This window comes from Numenius arquata, chromosome W (assembly GCF_964106895.1).
Source record: "Numenius arquata chromosome W, bNumArq3.hap1.1, whole genome shotgun sequence".
Classification (NCBI taxonomy): Eukaryota; Metazoa; Chordata; class Aves; order Charadriiformes; family Scolopacidae; genus Numenius; species Numenius arquata.
In genome coordinates, this window is record NC_133615.1 from 33,791,388 (window position 1) to 33,803,472 (window position 12,085).

The following is a 12,085-nucleotide window of genomic DNA, read 5'->3' on the forward strand; positions in this document are numbered from 1 at the left end:
TCCTTCTAATCGAAGAATAACTAGAAGTCAAATCAGAGAAAGAAGGGAGGAAAATTTATTGTATCCCTTAAGGGAGACTGCTATGGGGGGACCACAACCCAGAGTTGGATTTGTATCTGTACCCCTCAGCTCCGGGGATGTGAGGGAATTTAAGAAAGAAATGGGACACTTGTTAGAGGACCCATTAGGGGTAGCAGAACGTTTTGATCAATTCCTCGGGCCTAACATTTATACTTGGGACGAGATGGAGTCTATTTTAAAGATCTTGTTCACAAACGAAGAACGAGGAATGATCAGAATGGCAGGCATGAGACACTGGGATCAGAGGCATCAGCATGGTCCCGCCGGGGATGTAAAATGGCCCTTACAGAGGCCCAATGGGGACAATCAAGACCCCGCACATAGAAATAACATGGTTGATCTCCGTGATATGATAATTCAGGGGATTAGGGATTCTGTACCTAGAGGGCAAAATATCAATAAGGCCTTTAATGAACAACAGAAGAAAGATGAAATCCCCACCGAATGGCTGGAAAGATTGAGAAAGAGTTTACAGCTATATTCTGGGTTAGACCCCGATAGCCAAGTGGGTCAAGCCCTGCTGAAAACTCAATTTGTAGCTAAATCTTGGACAGATATAAGAAGAAAGTTAGAGAAAGTAGAAGACTGGCAGGAGAGGGGGTTAGATGAGTTACTACGAGAAGCTCAGAAGATGTATGTGAGAAGGGAAGAAGAAAGTCAGAAGAAACAAGCCAGAATCCTGATGGCTGCTGTAAGGAAAGGGCAAAATCAGGGAAAGAGAAGAGAAAGTCCCTGGAAGGGCCCAATAGAACCGAGAAGAAGGAGATTTGATTCCCAGGACATAGAATGTTTTTATTGTCGCAGGAAGGGACATCTGCAGAGAAATTGTCGGAAAAGAATTCAGGATGAGGAGATTTTTAAGGAAGATTAGGGGGGGTCAGGGGCTCTATTTGCTGGGGACCCCTAAGGTTACCGAGCCCTTGATAAAATTGAAATTGGGTCCTCAGCATGAAGTGTTCGAGTTCCTCGTGGACTCGGGCGCCGAAAGATCAACCGTCCAAAAGTTACCATCTGGATGTGTTGAATCAAAGGATAAACTCCAAGTAATTGGTGCAAAAGGGGAACCTTTCAAGGTGCCCCTGATAAGGAATGTAGCAATAGAAGCCCCAAATAAAGATGGGGTGGGAACATTTTTATTGGTCCCAGAAGCTGAATATAACCTTTTGGGACGAGACCTGATGGTGGAATTAGGAATTAATTTGGAAGTAGACCAAGAGATGTTAAAAGTAAAGTTATGCTTATTAACCGCTGAAGATGAAGCCAAGATTAATCCAGAAACTTGGTATAGCCCTGGATCAGTGGGAAAATTAAATATCAAACCGATCACAGTCTCTATAAAAGACCCAGACCAGCCAATTAGGATAAAACAGTATCCCATCTCCAGAGAAGGGAGAGAAGGGTTGCAGCCAGTAATTGAGAGACTTTTGGTCCAAGGACTTTTAGAACCTTGTATGTCTCCTCACAACACTCCCATATTGCCCGTAAAGAAGCCGGATGGGTCCTATCGCTTAGTACAAGATCTGAGAGCCATAAACGAACGAACCATTACCCGGTTCCCTGTGGTGGCTAACCCACACACTATACTTAATCGGTTAAGTCCAGAATATAAATGGTATAGTGTTATAGATTTAAAAGATGCTTTTTGGGCCTGTCCCTTAGAAGAAGAATGTAGAGACTATTTTGCTTTTGAGTGGGAGGACCCCAAAACCCATAGAAAACAACAATTACGGTGGACTGTTTTGCCCCAGGGATTCACAGAATCCCCAAATTTGTTTGGACAAGCTCTGGAACAATTATTGGAATCCTACGAATTAAGTCAGGGGTTAATCCTGATACAATACGTAGACGATTTATTGATTGCAGGAAAAACTCAAGAAGAAGAAGTCAGAAATGAGAGCATCAAATTATTAAACTTTTTGGGCCTCAAGGGGTTAAAGGTTTCTAAGTCCAAATTGCAGTTCACTGAAGAAGAGGTAAAATATTTGGGACATTGGCTCACAAAGGGACACAAGAAATTAGATCCCGAAAGAGTGAAAGGAATTTTATCCCTAACAGCGCCCACTAATAAAAGACAGATAAGGCAGCTGTTGGGATTGTTAGGGTATTGTCGACAGTGGATAGAAAATTACAGCAGTAAAGTAAAATTCTTGTACGAAAAACTAACTAAAAATGGGTTAGTAAAATGGACCCCTGAAGATGAGAAGCGCTGGGAGAACGTGAAAAGAAACCTGGTGGAAGCACCTGTCCTCAGTTTACCCGATATCCGTAAACCCTTTCAACTTTTTATCAATGTGGATAACGGGACAGCTTATGGGGTTCTGACCCAAGGGTGGGCAGGGCAGAGAAAGCCTGTAGGATATTATTCTAAAATACTAGATCCTGTAAGCCGCGGGTGGCCCACTTGTTTACAAGCAATAGTGGCCACTGCATTATTGGTAGAAGAAGTTGGAAAGGTCACCTTAGGAGGTGAACTAAAGGTATACACCCCCCATAACATTCGAGGAGTATTGCAACAACGAGCTGATAAGTGGCTTACAGACAGTCGATTACTAAAATATGAGGGAATTTTGATTAACTCCCCTAGGTTAGAAATGGAAACCACCTCTGTTCAGAATCCTGCCCAATTTTTATATGGGGAACCTAGGGAAGATTTGACACATGACTGTCTCCAACTAATAAATTTGCAAACTAAGATAAGGGAGGATTTAGAGGAAGATGAATTAGGCGAAGGGGAGAAATTATTTGTGGATGGTTCCTCACGAGTGGTTGAAGGACAACGGAAATCGGGATATGCTATTGTGGACGGGTATACCTTTCAGATAAAAGAGTCAGGACCATTAAATAAAGCTTGGTCCGCACAAGCATGTGAGTTATATGCTATGATGAGAGCATTAAAACTTTTAGAAAATAAAATTGGAACCATTTATACAGATTCAAAGTATGCCTTTGGGGTGGTGCATACCTTTGGAAAAATTTGGGAAGACAGGGGCTTAATTAACACCCAGGGAAAGGGATTAGTCCATGAAAAACTAATCCAAGAAGTTTTAAAGGCCTTAAGAGGTCCACTAAAGATAGCCATAGTCCATGTAAAAGGACATCAGAAGGGACTAACCCATACAGTAAGAGGAAACAATTTAGCCGACGCAGAGGCAAAACGGGCTGCCTTGTTAATGGTTCAGACCTTGGGAGAGGAACATGAAAGGCTAAAAATAGAGAAGACTTTCACTCTCCAAGAACTGGATAAGCTAAAACAAATTGGAGCAAAAAGAGATGGTGATAAATGGCTGCTACCAGATGGTAGGGAAATTCTTCCAAAGGGATTAGCCAGAGGAATACTAAATAAATTACACTATAAAACCCATTGGGGAATTCAGGCTTTAGTAGATCAGTTTGAAACAAAATATGCCTGCATCGGAATATACGGATTAGCCAAAAGGATCTTAGAGGGATGTTTAACCTGTCACAAAGTGAATAAACGACAACTTAGGGAGAAGGTTCAAGGGGGTCGTGAACTGGCTAAAAGGCCCTTTGAGAAAATACAAGTGGATTTTACTGAATTACCGAAGGTTGGGAGATATCAGTATTTATTAGTCTTGGTTGATCACCTTACGCACTTTGTAGAAGCCTTCCCAGTGATAAGGGCTACTGCAAAGACAGTTATTAAAATCCTCTTGGAAGAAATTATTCCGAGGTATGGCACTATTGCGGTAATTGACTCAGACCGAGGCCCACATTTTACATCCAAAATAATTAAAGAAACAACTGAATTGTTCGGTACAAAATGGGAATACCATACTCCCTGGCACCCACAAAGTTCCGGGAAAGTAGAAAGAATGAATGGGGAAATAAAGAAACACCTAACCAAATTTATGGTGGAGACAAAAATGAATTGGACTAAACGTCTACCGCTGGCCTTGCTTTACATTAGAACTCAACCTAGGACAGATACTGGTATATCCCCCTTTGAAATGTTGTATGGGATGCCTTATGACTTTGGATTATTAGTAGAGCACCCAAAGGTCGAGGATAAAATTTTAACAGAATATATTTTAGAACTTACAAGAAGGAGACAGGAACTAAGAAAGAAGGGTTTGGTAGTACAAAGACCTCCCTTGGACATTTCCATACACCAAATCCAGCCTGGAGACCAGGTATTAATCAAAACCTGGAAAGAAACCTCCCTAACACCCCGTTGGGAAGGACCCTTTGTTGTTTTACTTACCACAGATACGGCTGTACGGACAGCAGAAAAAGGATGGACTCATGCCAGCAGAATTAAGGGACCTATCTTCCCAGAAAGGTGGACCGTAACGTCAGAACCAGGAGACCTCCGAATGAAGATAAGGAAAAACGAGACCGGTAAATGAACCACTCCAGAAGGGAAGCAAGAAATAGTTTACATCAATGGTTCCAAATACCACCTGCAAATACCCTACAAAAAGTATATTTTGCACCTTGGAGTGAGGAGAGAATACCTGACCAAACGGGGGGGCTGGATTACACAAACTGACAGGAACTCCTCAGGTTTTTCCTTTTTGCTGTGAGACGGAGACAGAAATACCTGAATCGCCCAGTATAGGAGATCTCCGTGGAATACCCTGCGTGAAACACCCCACTTCCGGACATTTATGTTGGGTTGTATGCCGATGTTTAAATTGCGATAAAGAATGGTCCTGTGTTTCATTTAAGAGACAACCTTATTGTATGAAATGTCGCAATAATTTGACACATACCAGGGTACAACAGGCTCAAGCAGAGATTCGTAAATTATTTTGTGGGTGGGAATTGTCAATACCCGAGCTTTGGGAAATATATGAAACAGACTGGTATAGAGTTTTAAGACAGTGTGTTATAAGATTTGCCTGGAAACGGGCACAACAACCAAACAGGTGGAAGTATATTTGAGAGGTAACTAACTCTTTAGACCTTGGAAATTATTGACAGGATAACAGCAAAATCCCCCTGAAGACTACCTGCTGCTGCCGAGAAGATATTAATATCCCGTTGCTCTCCGCAAAAGAGTAGACGAGGAAGGCAGAGAGGTACTGAACAGTGGGGGAAATGAAAGCTGGTATCCTATTAATGGTATTAATTACCACAACTTTAGAAAATGAACATCAACCCTTCAATTGGACCTTAGGTCGATGGGAAGATTCAATAGAAGTTCGGTATAATGTGACAGCCGGACCCCCAGAATTCCAAGTTAAATTGGAAGAATTAGTCTTTTATGAACTAGACCCACCCGGTCGACAAGAAAGAGCAATAAAACCTTTTTATCTCTGCCCCAGTTCGAATCCAGGGAAAAGCTACTGCAATTTCCCTAATCACTATTACTGTGCATATTGGGGATGTGAAACCATAGCTTCAAACTGGGATGTAGCCAGTAAAGATAGATTTTTAAATATAATATGGGGGCCCAGAGGATGCAACCCGCCAGCTCCTAGCTGGGATGGACACATAGAGGGCTCCCATCTTGGCAACTGTAAGCATGTATATTAGAAATCCTGCAGCCTAATGACCATGGATGGTTATTTGGACGAACCTGGGGAATGCGATATTGGGAATCTGGAACTGATAGAGGAGGACTAATATTCATTCAAAAACGGGAAGTTAAAATACCACAAGCAGTAGGGCCCAATCGAGTCATCACAAAACCAAAGGGAGGAAACTCCACAGCCTCAGTCACCCCAGGGACATACCTAACCTCTACAAATAAAGTGGAGAAAATACCCAAAGATGATGAACCCTTATGGGCTGTAATGAAGGTAGCCTATCAAGCTCTAAATGCAACAAATCCAAATTTTACCACTTCCTGTTGGTTATGTTATGATGCAAAACCCCCTTTTTATGAAGGGATAGCTGTGCCATCTCCCTTTAATACCTCTGCCGAGGAGAATCCCTCCAGATGTAATTGGAAAGAACGGAAAGCAGGGATTACTCTCCAACGGTCAGAGGGAGCGGTTGGTGTATAGGAAAGGTGACGAATGGGGAAAGAGCTCTATGTACTAACCAAACTCAAAACTTTACATCTGATATTAAATGGATTCTGCCTAGTCCTGGGGCATGGTGGGTTTGTTCCATAACCGGATTAACACCTTGTTTGTCCACTGCTGTTCTCAAGAAAAATGTCTCAGAATTTTGTGTACAAGTTACTGTGGTACCTAGAATCCTCTTACATGGGGAAGAAACTATGTATTTACATTGGAGCAATTCAGGACATAAAATCAACAAAAGAGAGCCAATATCTGCAATTACTATAGCTACTCTACTTGGTTTAGGGGTCGCCGGGACCGCCACTGGCATAACCTCCTTGGTACAACAACAACAGAGTCTAACATCTCTAAGAGCTGCAGTAGACGAAGATTTGGCCCGAATAGAAAAATCTGTTTCCTATTTAGAGAAATCATTGACCTCATTGTCAGAAGTAGTTTTACAGAATCGAAGAGGATTGGACCTTTTGTTCATGCAAAACGGAGGATTATGCGCTGCCCTAGGTGAAGAATGTTGCTTTTATGCTGACCATACAGGGGTAGTAAGAGATTCGTTAGCTAAGCTGAGAGAAGGGTTAGAGAAAAGAAAACGGGAACGAGAGGCTCAGTCCTCCTGGTATGAATCTTGGTTTAATCCGTCACCATGGCTGACTACCTTAATTTCTACTTTGGCGGGACCCCTCATAATGTTACTATTGGCTCTGACTTTTGGACCCTGTGTCATTAATAAACTTGTAACCTTTTTTAAAGGCAGGTTAGAAAAAGTGCAGCTAATGGTGATGAAGCAATCAGAACTGGAAATGAAAATTATACCGAACGAAAATCCTGAATTAGATGCCGCTTGTGAGGTATTGTCTAGGTTTGATCAGCAAATCACTTATAAATAAAAGAAGGGGGGATTGTAATAAGTAACTAAGGGTAATTTGCTGATCAAACAGGTTAAGCAAGAGGAACGAACCCATTGTAGCAGTCTTGAGAACTTCCTATTTAACCAGAAGATACACGTCCACAATGTTATCTGGCAACACCAAACATGGGAACACCCTGTTTGACAAGAAAGGCTTAACCACAATGTCATCAGAATGTGTTACCTTGAGCGAATGTTAAACCGTTAATGTCTTGCTAACGTGTGCCATTGTACCAATCAACCCTGAAAAGAATAGATTGTATAAGCTGATTCTGTGACGATATCTTATCGAAATTGCCCCAAGCAAGAAGCCCCTCGGAAGAAGCCGAGGGGCGTACCCGAAGATGTTGCAATCGACCTCTGTGAAGATAAAAGGAGTCGTTTAGCTTGCCTGAATTTGCGAGTCTTTGGTGGAGCTGCGACTCCCCGGCCGCCCAGCGCTGCTTTTGCTTTCCTACCTTAATAAATATTTAATAAATCTATTTCGGACTCGATTTGTCTTAAAATTCAACTATAACGCTTTTATCTTTGCGGAGGTCGATTTCAACACCTTCTGTACGCCCCCTTCCTTTCTGCTTCTTCCATTATCGTGGCTTCTCCAAGTCTGGGTAGTTTTAGCGAAGTGTCGGTTGTGACACCAGTTCGTACAGTTCCCTCTTTTTACGTGGATACAAGTTGTCGTAGTAACATAGCATCGAGGTTTACCCTTTGTCTGTGATAAGTACCTGTGATAACATTTTGGTTAAGCCTTTTCTTGTCAAACAGGATGTTCTCTGGTGCAGGAACATTCTTTTCTTGCTTCACATTCAACTGAAAACATTCATTTTTTTGCTTAACCCGTTTGATCACCAAATTACCTTTAGTTACTTATTACAAATATGATTTAAATTGCCAGTGCATCCAATATCCAATGCTTTAGCAGTCGCGAGATCACGGTACTCAGTCAATAATAAAGCATATTGCATAGCCGACAAAATCATATGCAACAAGTTTCCAATCATGAGGAGTCATAACATATCCATCCCCAACAGCTGTTAGTAAGTTCATAATCTTTTACTGATTTCCTCAGGTCTTTAACATGATCGTAACTCAAAGCCTCCCACGCTCCGGGTCGATTTCCGCGATAAATAACAGGGAACGCCTGCAAAATGTCTGCGTTGCCTTTAACTAAGGCTTCTTTTTGAGATTTGTCCCACACATTACGAAAATCACTCGAGGGGGTTAGGTCGTTCCCCACTACCTCTTTCAATTTATCATCAGAAAGAAATAGATTAGGTTCTTGGTCTGGGTCAATCGGCCCAGGATCAAAGAAGTCTCCCTCTGAGAGACTCTCTTCTGCAACATAGGTATTGTTCGGGGGTGGCAGTGGCGGGGCGGAATGACGCATTGGGCTCTCATCAGTTTTTTTGTGTCCCTTTGCGGAGCTCTACTAGGGCTTCAGATATCTGCCGCCAAACTGGTAAATGCTTAGCTGCAACCTTATCTGTCCCTGCAGCAGCGTCCCAAAGCTTTGTGCCAATTTGGTCCCACATGTCTTTGTCAAAGATGCCGGTCTTAGGAAAGTCCGGGACATTTTTTCGTACCCAGTCTAAGAGGGTTACCAAAGACAGGGTAGATATGGATCAATTCTGAGTTTTTAAAATATACTGTAGTACCTCGAGATTCATTTGCTGCTCTTTTGGCAGAGTGTTTCCCATGGTTCCCAATCACTCACCTCTGTCCTGCAGAAGGTGATGAGCCAGCAGTGAAGTCAGTCCTCGAGGCAATCCCTGGTTCGATCGGGCTACGCTACCGGGTACAGACATCTTTAGTCTCTTGATTCATGCCCCACGTTGGGCGCCATTTGTAGCATATGATGGCATGGACCCCGGTCAGAGGTGCAACCAGAATCGTTTATTACAACAAATACGCAGCTTATATAGCACTAAGTATCTTCTTTCCCAGACAACACGCCCCTGCAACCCCCAACTGCCAGACGGGCGGAATTCCCCTCAATCAGTAGGGTCGTTAGGCGCTGTTTTTGGGTTGTCCCCTGCCAGTGTTCCTGCTTCTTCTATACCTTCCTCTGGCCTTGCTTCTTCCACAATCCTGTTCACCCACACCAGGGGAGGCACCTCGCTAGACCTACTTTTCACAAACAAAGAGGGACTAGTGGGAGATGTGGAAGTAGGAGGCCGTCTTGGTCTTAGCAATCATGAAATGGTCAAGCTTTCAATTCTTAGCGAGGTAAGGAAGGGGGTTAGCAAAACCTCCACCTTGGACTTCCAGAGGGTGGACTTTAGCCTGTTCAGAACCCTGGTTGGGAGGGTCCCTTGGGAGATAATCCTGCGGGGCAAAGGGGTCCAGGAAGGCTGGACGCTCTTCAAGAAGGAAATCCTAAAGGCCCAGGAGCAGGTTGTCCCCATGAGGCGCAAAATTAAAGGGAGGGGAAAATGGCCGGCCTGGTTGAACAAAGAGCTTTTGATGGGACTTAGGGAAAAAAGGAAGGTTTATCACCTTTGGAAGAAGGGACAAGCAACTCAGGAAGAGTACAGAGATCTTGTTAGGTTATACAGAGAAAAAATTAGGAAGGCAAAAGCCCAGCTGGAACTCAATCTGGCTATTAATATAAAGGACAACAAAAAAAGTTTTTATAAATACGTCAACAAAAAGAGAGTCAGGGAGAATCTCCATCCCTTACTGGATGCGGGGGGAAACATTGTGACCAAGGATGAGGAGAAGGCTGAGATACTTAATGCCTTCTTTGCCTCTGTCTTCAATAGTCGGACCAGCTACCCCCAGGGTGTTCAGCCTCCTGGGCTGGAAGATAAGGATGGAGAGCAGGACAACCCCCCTGTAATCCAGGAGGAAGTAGTTAATGATTTGCTTCTGCACCTGGACACGCATAAGTCCATGGGGCTGGATGGGATTCACCCAAGGGTACTCAGGGAGCTGGCGGGAGAGCTCACCAAGCCTCTCTCCATTATCTATCAACAATTCTGGTCAACAGGAGAGGTACCAGATGACTGGAGGGTGGCCAATGTGATGCCCATCTACAAGAAGGGCCGGAAGGAGGATCCGGGAAACTATAGGCCTGTCAGTCTGACCTCGGTACCGGGAAAGATCATGGAGAGGATCATCTTGAATGAGCTGTCACGGCAAGTGCAGGGCAGCCGAGGGATCAGGACCAGCCAGCATGGGTTTATGAAAGGGAGGTCCTGCTTAACCAACTTGATCTCTTTCTATGACCATGTGACCTGCCTTCTCAATGCGGGGAAGACTGTGGACGTTGTCTACCTGGACTTTGGTAAGGCCTTTGACACCGTCTCCCACAGCGTTCTCCTGGAGAAGCTGGCGAATCATGGCATAGACAAGTGTACTCTTCACTGGGTAAAAAACTGGCTGGATGGCCGTGCCCAGAGAGTTGCGATTAATGGGGTGAAATCCAGTTGGCGGCCGGTCACCAGTGGTGTCCCTCGGGGCTCAGTTTTGGGGCCAGTCTTGTTTAATATCTTTATTGATGATCTGGATAAGGGGATTGAGTGCACCCTCAGTAAGTTTGCAGATGACACCAAACTAGGTGGGAGTGTTGATCTGCTTGAGGGTCGGAAGGCTCTACAGAGGAAACTGGACAGGTTGGATCAATGGGCCAAGGCCAATGGGATGAGGTTTAATAAGGCCAAGTGCCGGGTCCTGCATTTTGGTCACAACAACCCCAGGCAACGCTACAGGCTTGGGGAAGAGTGGCTGGAAAGCTGCCCAGCAGAAAAGGACCTGGGGGTATTGGGGGACAGCCGGCTTAACATGAGCCAGCAGTGTGCCCAGGTGGCCAAGAAGGCCAACATCATCCTGGCCTGTACCAGGAATAGTGTGGCCAGCAGGAGTAGGGAAGTGATTGTGCCTCTGTACTCAGCACTGGTGAGGCCTCACCTTGAGTACTGTGTTCAGTTCTGGGCCCCTCACTACAGGAAGGACATTGAGGTGCTGGAGCGTGTCCAGAGGAGAGCCACCAAGCTGGTGAGGGGTCTAGAGAACAAGTCATATGAGGAGAGGCTGAGGGAACTGGGCATGTTTAGTTTGGAGAAGAGGAGGCTGAGGGGAGACCTCATTGCCCTCTACAACTACCTGAAAGGAGGTTGTAGAGAGGTGGGTGTTGGCCTCTTCTCCCAAGGGAATAATGACAGGACCAGAGGAAATGGTCTGAAGTTGCGGCAGGGGAGGTTTAGATTAGATATTAGGAAGAATTACTTTAGTGAGAGAGTGGTCAGGCACTGGAACAGCCTGCCCAGGGAGGTGGTGGAGTCGCCATCCCTGGAGGTATTTAAGAAACGTGTAGACATGGCACTTCAGGGCATGCTCTAGTGCCCGAGATTGTTGGTTTGTGTCTGTTTGTGGGTGGGTGTGGTGTGTGGTTGTGGGGGTTTGTTTTGTGTTGGTTTTGGGTTTTTTTTGGTTTTTTTTTTTTTGTTGGTTGGACTCGATGATCTCAAAGGTCCCTTCCAACCAAGAAGATTCTGTGATTCTGTACATGGAGGTGAACCTCCCCACTGCACCTGTCAGTACGTGTGTTCGGGTGTCAGCACATGACATCACGCATGTCGTCCCATGACGTCAGAGGGCTGGCAGCCACAGGCTGGGAGACAAAGCAGCACCTCCGGGCTGCCGACGACTGGCAGCTTGCGTGGGTGGGGCCAGGGGGGTGGGGCCTCAGAGGAGAACCCCTGCCCCGCCCCCAACAACCCAAACCAGCCCCAAAACGGGCCGGGGGAGGGTGGCAAAAAGACCATTTTCAACAGCAGGTGCAACAAACCCTGTTTCTGGGTCCTTGGTAAAAAGGGGCAGTTTTTTGACAATATGCTGTCCTGATGGTTTAGGAGGTTTTGAGGTGGATTGGGATGATTTGGGGCGTTTTGGAGGATTTGTGGTCTCCAGGCCAATTCTGGGGTCCCTGGGGTAGTTGTGGGTTGCCCTGAGTGGTTTTGGGGGTCCCCTGGGTCGACTTTGGGGTCCCCAGGGCAATTTTGGGGTCCCTTGGGCAGTTGTGGGAGTCCCTCTGTTACCTGAAACAAAAGCTCTCAAAACCAGAAGTAGTTTAGAGAGGAGATATTGCTTTATTCAACGTCGGGTG